Here is a 6,000-nt window from a genome sequence, read left to right on the forward strand (position 1 = left end):
GGCTCCACCCCCTAGCTCTGTAGGTGCGTGTCCCGCGTCCCCCTGTCCCCAACCCCCCGAGCCGAAACGCGGTGCACAGTCGATCCTGCATTTGAAGGAAAATAAAAAACGAACGTACTGAGAACGATCCCGCCCATGCCTCTGATTGGTTTGGAGAGGTAGGCGAGAGAGTAAGAAGTGTTTATACTCAACTGGAAGGTGGTTGCCTAAGGTGGATGTCCGTCAAGGGCGCGCCGGGTGCCGGGCGGGGTTTCTGGGCCGCGTCTGTGATAGCAGAGCCGAAGTCAGACTTTGCTCCTGCAATGTAGCTGCTGTGGTTTTCACTCCTGTCCTCTCCTGTCCCCACCCTAGGAACTGGGTGTACCTTTCCTCCGCCACTAGCAACTAGGGCGTTTGCGCACACAGCCTTGGTTTCACTGGATTCCTCCTGAGGTTTTTCCCCTGACAAACTAAAATGACCCTGCTAGCCCCCGCCTAACATTCAGTCAACTGGTCCTCAACGGGGTTCAATAAACTGATCTAGATACAAAATATGTACGGTGCAGTTTCTTCTGCCTTTCCAACATTCTTTGAATGTTGGTTTCTCCTCTTCGCTGTCGGTCTTTTTCCTATGGTAGGAACTGTACAGATGGATTTGGGAGTGGCAGGCACAAGGGAGTTATAGGAAAAGGAGAGAATGAAATAACCTGACAAGAGTGTGAAGGCAGGGGCGGTTAACCTTGTTAAAAGAGACAAGGACTCTTCAAAATATGATGAAAGCTATAGATACTTTCCCAAGGAGGAAAAAATGTCATCATAAAACACAAAAATTTGCTTTCAATTTTAGGTGGTTCACAAACCTCTGGTTTAGAGAAAGACGGAAAAGAATAAAATTTTGGAGGAATTCTAACAATAGAGTAAAATGGGAAAGAGACTGAGGAAAAATAGAGAAGTAGGAGCACCTACAAGCAATGGGCAAGTAGTTTGAAAAAAGAGGGAAGCTAACATGAAAATAAGTAGTTTGGGTCCTAGAAACAATTAAGGGTCATTTTTAATCATACTAAGGATGGAGAGCAGGGTGCATGGACAAAGTAGCTTGAAAGGTATTAGGGTCTAGGGGAATTTGAGGGACAGGACAGGAGGGCAGTGATTGGTGAGAGAGAAGCACATCCGCAGACATGGTGGGAAGGGGGCAAGAGAAAGGAAAAAAAGAGAGACTGAAGAATCAGGAGAGATGGGAAGACAGAAGACTTGAACCTAAAATCTAATTTTATTTCCATTTTCAATAAAGAAAGTGATCTAATAATACCATATGAACACAACATGCATTTTACAGAAAAGGGCAGAGATATTACTTATTTTACTATAGCCTTAAAAATATTAAGATAACCATAATAGTTACATTGATTCTTATTTTGTTTACATTTTAAGAGTTCTTTAGTGTCCTTCCTGGGTAGTTTACTAAGTCACTATAACCTATAGCCATTATGATCTCACATAGTGATATATTCTGCCTCATTAACAGACTTTAAGTGCATGGGTTTTTTTAATGGCTAATTTACACATATGGTCATGAACTATTCTAATCTAATTTTCCCTTCAGGAACAACCCACATGATGATCATAAGGGTTTTGCATCCTATTTATTATCATTCTTCAGAAGTTCTGGAACTTTCTCAAGTAGTCATCCTGGTTTCTTTTCTTACTCTTTACCTTCCTCAAAAAAAAAAAAAAAAGAGAGAGAGAGAGAAAGAAAACACAAAGTGTCTTTCTTTAAAAAAAGAAATGAAAAAGAAAAAGAAGACATATATCAGACCCCTAGAGAATCTTTCTCAAGTTGTGGAAAATTTCAAGAGACTGACAAAGAGTTTAAGACAGCTCTTCTTTTTAGGGAAAGTTTGTTTCTTATATGCATACTCTTTCTCATTCTAGTTGCAAAGGTAACTAAGAAAAGACCACCATGAAAACTGAAGGAATTAGAGCAGACCTTGACATTGTTCTGCTGCTCAGTGTAAGTTCCTAGGCTTGCTCCCAGAGGCCCCACAGAACAGCTTCTTCTTCCCTCATGATAACTTTTTTTAATAATCTGCTAACTAAATTTATTAAGAATCTCCAATTTAGAATATTGTAAGAGCTTTCTGCTTAGCTGATAATTATTGAAAACCAATTGAGTATTGATCATATTAAATACTATTAATAAATAGTATATAAAAGATACAGCCCTTGTTCTCAACAAGTTTACAGATATTTGACACACATGCAAGAAAATAACTCAAATTACTTAACCTGAGTTCCAGCTTCTCATTCTGTCAAACAAATAATCATGCCTACCCTTCTGGGATGTTGACAAGATGGAAGACATGTATGTAAAGTACCTGTCACATAGGAAATAGTCAATATATGGTAATTAATAATGTACACTATTGTGTTTGGTAACAAACAAACAGTCAAGAAAAAAACAAACAGAACTTCAAGTCTACTTGGGCAATACTTAGTTGCTACCAAATATCACTACGTCAAGGAAAAAAGAATCTTAAAAGAAACAGTGCATTTAACATCATTATTCTCCCATTAACTTTGTGATTTGCAAGAGTGGAACACCAATAACTTATGTGGACTCAGGATTTTATAATTACTAAGTCTTCACTTACCCTCAATCCTCATGACCACCTTTCATGCCATATATTAGCTGATATCTTTCGGCATGCTAGAAGTTACCTTTGTCTTAAGGCCCACATTCTGCCTACCTATTAGTATGTATATCCCACTGACCCTCTCCATTCCAAGGGGGAATTGCCCACTGTGCTTCTGCCCCTTCCTGATCCCCATTTTACTCAGGTCTTGATAGCATCTCCTTCCATCCCAGGCTTAATCTGCTCGTAATAGATCTATGGATGCAAGTTATTTTAATTGTCCTGTCCACTTGACCCAGGAGTTAAGTGCAAACTTTTATAGATGTTTTACTTAACAGAAGATTCAACGTTTAAAATAATTTCGATTTTGTCTTTAAATATAATCAAGCTTACAATGAAGATAGAATATGAAGAAATAAATGGAAAATGTCATCCAAAAACTTTCAATCTTCTCTGCCATGACAATTTTGAAATGACAGAAATTATTTTCAGTGACACAGCTTTGCTAGTCACTGTTTAAGTAACTTCCAAAATGGAGATTCTAGTCTATGAAATGCAATTGTAGGCTTAAATTATGATCATTCCTGTTGATAAAATTCTTATCTTTGGTTTTTACAGTTTTTGCAGTAAAAATTGTCAGAGGTATTATTGCAGGATTTAACAACTAATAGAACTTATCTGTGCTTTGGTCATAGTAATAAGATTTACTACCAATAACTGTAGGTTTTGCATTGTGTTTTCTGGTTAACATAGAAGTTATACTATACATAGCAATATTACTGCAATTTTTAACTGCTAATGAAATTATTTCTTTTAAGCCCATAGCAAACAAATCTACTAACAATCCTACAGCAGTTTTGACGTCCTTAAAAAACTTACTGTGGCAGGCTAATACTTTTGAAATATTAATGATGGTGTTGGTAGTAACTGTTTTTCTAGGTATTTCTTTTTATCCTATGACCTTTCTCTTCCTACCGCACCCCAAGAAACCCTCAGCATTATACCACCCTCATTTAGGCTGGTCTTTGCTCATTGTTTTAGGAAAGGAATATAACACAATGCAGAGAAATGGAATTTTCCCTTGCTTTTGAGTTTCAAAATCCTAGCCCTTTAGGGAGTAATGAAATGGATTCTGTTAGAGACCTGCACTGTGCAATTTGATTATCTCTAACCACAGGTGACTACTGAAGACTTGAAATGTGACTAGTTCAAATTGAGATGTACTGTAAGTATAAAATACACAACAATTTCAAAGACTTAGTATGTGAAAAAGGAAGAGAATATTATCTTACTAATAATTTTTATAATGATTACCGGTTGAAATGATATTTTGGATATTGGGTTAAATAAAAAACTTTATAATTTAACTTCACCTATTTCTATGCTATTTTAATATGGCTACTGGAAAATGTTTAATCATGTATGTGGCTCACATTATATTCCTATTGGACAGTGCTGATATAGACGATAGTAAACTTCCTTTCACAGAGATGAGAAGTGGATTTTCTGCACTTGCAGGGAAAAAGTTGGGAAGAAAGTAAAAAAAGCTAGATACTGGTGTCACTAAGAAGAGGACTTACTGTCCTATTCTCACTCTATTCTAGCATAAGCCATGGAGAAGGGTAACTTAAATGACAGGATCTATCGATGGGATATGAGAGCTTAGATAATTTACCTTCTTTCTCCTTGTTACAGACCCGGGGAAGTGGCAAGACCCTGAAGAGAAGAAAACAATGGACTATGTATCCAGTCCAACCAAGACTGTGGAGCAGCACAATTCAACAGCACTTTCTATGATGAACAAAATGTTCTATACCTAGCTGTCCGGTACAGTAGTCTCTAGCCAGTTGGTGCTATTGAGCATTTGAAATGTGGCTAGTGTTAACTGAGGAAGTGGAGTTTAATATTATTTCTTTCAATTAATTTAGATTTAAATAGCCACATGATGCTAGTCATTATCACAATGGACAGTGAAGCCTTACATAGTACCATGAAGGTTCTGGAAGCCCAATATGATGATTCCCAAACACCCAAAAGGGTACAGAGGCAGTGAAAGCCACCAGACCTAAAGAAGCCTTGTTGGTAGACCAAGATTGATCCAACAGCAATCTGTAGGGCTAACTGCTATTGAGGAGGGATGCAGACTGGAATTCTCAGGGGAGCCAGCATTCCATAGAGGAAGAACGAAAATCAGATCCTCCACCTTTTTCCTCTGACACTCTTAATACTATGTAAGCCTCCTCAGTTTAGATGAATTCCCTGCCAAATTGACTATGATTAAGTGTCTGCCATTCCTTGTGAAATCAAAGTTTGAAATAGAAATTGGGTTGAGTTACAGGAAAATGAAATTATGTTTCTTGCAAACCTGAATTTTTTTCAGATTGAGATCTGTTTGTGCTCTATATCCTTTAGTAATAATTCAAACAAAATACTTAGAAACCTATATATATTCTTTTAAAAGGTAGCCTTTTTTCTCTCTGTCATTTTAGGACACAAGTTCTTTGGATGACATGAAAACTTAGAAAAGCTGCATCAGAAAATCATCTTTCAATTAAGTACAGTATCCTTTTGTAAAATTTTTCTGTTCCAGTTACCCATGAATGAATCTTGGCAGTTAGCCATAATAAACCTTTGCACATTGAACCTGGCACTATTTCCAGGACCTCAGTTATGTGCTAAAACTTCAGTTTGGTCCAGTTCCACAGCATTTAGGAAAGGCCAAACTGGCCCTGGTTGGTGGAGACAAAGGACCATCTTTGACTGCCTTCAAAGTCAGACAGAGAAAGAAACAAGTCTACAGATAATTGTGCATTGGTGATTCATGATTAGGCCTGATTCCTGTTGTTCATCTATTGATTAATCATATTGAATGACTAGAAGCCTCAGAAACTTTCTTCAAGTATATATTACAGGCAACAAGGATACTCAAAACTCAATATGTTAGCAACAACACAGCACAGATATCAATCAGAGTGGATGATAACTGTCAACTATTGGACCAGCTATCCTATTATGGTCCAGCTAAATATCATCTCTGATGCAAGAGTACATTTGGTCTGTACTGTTCTCTCAGTCTGACCCTTAAAATTAGGATGATTTCATGAGAGTAAAGTCAGTCCACAAATGCTGTGTATACCAAGGCAAATGCAGTTATCAGACACTGTATGTAAGTGGACTATTTACTGAAATTATTGTAGCAATAATATAGTGAAATCACTATACTGCATGCATGATAACTGCCTTTCAGCATTGTATACTATAGATATTTGTTATTTATCAAATAATTTTGCCAATAGTTCATTCCATTTTAATTAAAATCTCATTTATTTTCAGTTGATTTTGCAAGCTTCAAGGCAACAATGTAACTTGCACCTAGTTGGAATTAGGA

General features: G+C 37.2%; 1 long non-coding RNA gene across 1 annotated transcript; it reads left to right on the forward strand.

The window, feature by feature from the left end:
• Positions 1 to 48: 48 nt before the first annotated feature.
• Positions 49 to 5,447, forward strand: LOC140843383 (uncharacterized). The gene is made up of 3 exons (XR_012121085.1): positions 49 to 158; positions 4,308 to 4,439; positions 5,102 to 5,447. It is a non-coding gene; the product is annotated as an uncharacterized lncRNA (long non-coding RNA).
• The last annotated feature ends 553 nt before the right edge of the window (positions 5,448 to 6,000 follow it).

The sequence above is a fragment of the Manis javanica genome, chromosome 1, assembly GCF_040802235.1.
Source record: "Manis javanica isolate MJ-LG chromosome 1, MJ_LKY, whole genome shotgun sequence".
NCBI lineage: Eukaryota > Metazoa > Chordata > Mammalia > Pholidota > Manidae > Manis > Manis javanica.